The following is a 2,645-nucleotide window of genomic DNA, read 5'->3' as shown; positions in this document are numbered from 1 at the left end:
AGAGGCCATCGCCCCTTAAAAAAAAACCCTCCAAAAAAAAAAAAAAAAAAGACATAGGAGTAGAAAGGGGAGAGTTAAGTTTAAGTGGAGGTAAGGGAGTGGCCAAGAAAAGGGAAAGTGTTGGCTAGCTATCAGCATTAGGCTTGGACATGTTTAGATGACAACAGGATACGCCCTGGGGAGCAGGAGGGTTTGAAGATCCAGGAGAGAAGAATTGTTGAGGTGGTGTCCGTGAGCTGGGGGAGAAACCAGGCTCCAAACCACAACCAAGGGATGGCTCTTGGGCTAAAATAGGCTTCCCATCCCCATGCCACAGGGACACGGGGCTACAGAAGTCAACCGGCTTACAGATTGAGAAGGAAGTTGAGGGAATCCTTGTCCGATGGTTTCTTGTCGCCAGGAGATTAATTTATATAAAGCTATCATAACGTGTTCCACTTGAAAAGCTGAGGACATCATTATAGAGAGAGAGAGAAATGTTCCATTAGAACACTCTGGTTTCTTAGGACAGTGGTTGGGAGGATGGTAAGCATGTTGGTTTTGCCTGCAATCCCCGCCCCCCAACACACACACACACACACACAACAGAGCTCCATGGCAGGTACCAGGTAGGGAGTTTTAACTGTCAAAGGCGCTCTTCCAAGCTCCGTGAAAAATAGTTCATTTTTTAACAAATTATTATTTTTTTTTAATTTGCGACAGGGTACATGCACTCGCCAGAGAGAGACAGAAAGAGAGAGCGAGAAAGTGAAAAAACAAGCTGCCAAGTCTGGGATTCGAACCATGGTTGACCATGTGAAAGTCCAATGCCTTAAATACCACACTACCTGCCAGCCCCCAAAGCTGCTCATTCTTAATTGCTGAAGTAGTACATTTTTTTCTTTTCCTTTTGTGTGTGTGTGTGAGGGGAGATTTTTGCACATATGCTCGCCAGAAAGACAGAGAGAGAAAGAGAGACAGAAAGCAAGAAATCACCCCCAGGGGGATGGCCATGCCGTAATCCCTTCTTCTCCGTTCTCCTCTTGGAATCTTGGGCATGCACGCACACGCGCCCGGCGTGAGTTTAAGCCACTGGGTCGGGGACTCGAACTGCAGTCGACTACATAGGAGTCCAGCGATGTAGCCATTACACTAACTGCTGGTCCCGACAGTAGGACTTTTAACATAGCTGTTAAGTGAAAATGTGTTTCTTCCTGAATTCATCTAAAAATATACCAACCCAACAGGCTTTGCCTCGTTCTGACTTTAATCGGAAAACGATTTCACAGGCCTTCCTGCACCGCGCAGGCCAGGGCATTGCCTGGAGCATGTGAAGATGCCTTCCGGGTCTCAGGAAGCTGCTGCTTTAGCGTGTTGCCACTCCCGCTAGTCTGGCAGCTGCTGGTTCAGAAAATTACAATCCTCTCCAAAAGCGCTCCTCGTACCCTGCAAACTTGGTCAGTGTGCACAGAGCAACTCTTTTCTCCTTCCAGTAGCGTTTCCTTTCGGATGTAGACACAGAGAGATCCCTGTCTAATTTAATTTTGTTTCTTTGTTACAAGCAGATGTCACTTTTACATCTGTGGCTCTGATCGAATGGCTCGTCTCCCCCCACCAGCCCGGCAGATGTTACTACCTTAAGCCAAACCCCAGCGGAAAGGTCACGGGCAGCTCTCTCTGCTAATTATGGCATGTGGGGGTGAAAAGGAGGAGTGGGGCTGTGTCCTTCCATGAGGACGCTCTGGCAGGGTGGATAGTGGGGCTCTGGACCCCATTCCTACACAAAAACATAGCACTTAGACCCAGGGCTTCCTCCAGAGTCCAACCAGATAATCACGTACCACCTGTAAGTTAGCCATAATGCTCGAACCCAGACCCACACAGCAGGGCAAATGCCTTTTAAAATGACACACAAATGGGGACCAGCAGTTAGCGTAATGGCTACGTCGCTGGAATCCCATGGAGTTGACCGCGGTTCAAGTCCCAGACCCGGTGGCTTAAACTCACTCCAGGCACGTGTGCATGCGTGCCCAAGTTCCCGAGAGGAGAATGGAGGAGAAGGGATTGCCATGGTCATCCTCCCTTTCTGTCTCTCTGGTGAGCACACATGCCCTATAGCAAAAACCTCTCCAAAAAAAAAGACACAAAGTATAACACACCACATTCATCATACATAAATAATGCATATGAGACAAAGCATGTAGCAAACCTATCTAATACAAAAATGCCTTCCAATAAGTTGCTTAAAGATGGGCTTCCACGGGACCAGCAGTTAGTGAAATGACTATGTCGTTGGACTCCCACGTAGTTGACCGCGGTTCGCGTCCCAGACCTGGTGGCTTAAAACTCCCGCCGGGCGCGTGTGCGTGCATGCGTGCCCAAGATCCAGAGAGGAGAATGGAGAAGGTATTGAGGCATGGCCATCTCCCCTGGGGGGTGATTTCTCGCTTTCTATCTCTCTGTCTGGTCTTGTGAGTGCACGCGCCCTATAGCAAAAACCTCTTAAAAAATTTTTTTTAGAAAAGGGCTTCCACATGGATTATAAACCATGCAATGGTATGGCCCGTGCATCTATGAATGCCTACATTCCAAAAAAAAAGGGCTTCCACATGGATTATCAACCATGCAATGGTACGGCCCGTGCATCTATGAATGCCTACATTCCA

The sequence above is a fragment of the Tupaia chinensis genome, unplaced genomic scaffold, assembly GCF_000334495.1.
Source record: "Tupaia chinensis unplaced genomic scaffold, TupChi_1.0 Scaffold000018_1, whole genome shotgun sequence".
Classification (NCBI taxonomy): domain Eukaryota; kingdom Metazoa; phylum Chordata; class Mammalia; order Scandentia; family Tupaiidae; genus Tupaia; species Tupaia belangeri.
The sequence above is the reverse complement of the archived record's forward strand: the minus strand, read 5'-3'. Positions refer to the sequence as shown.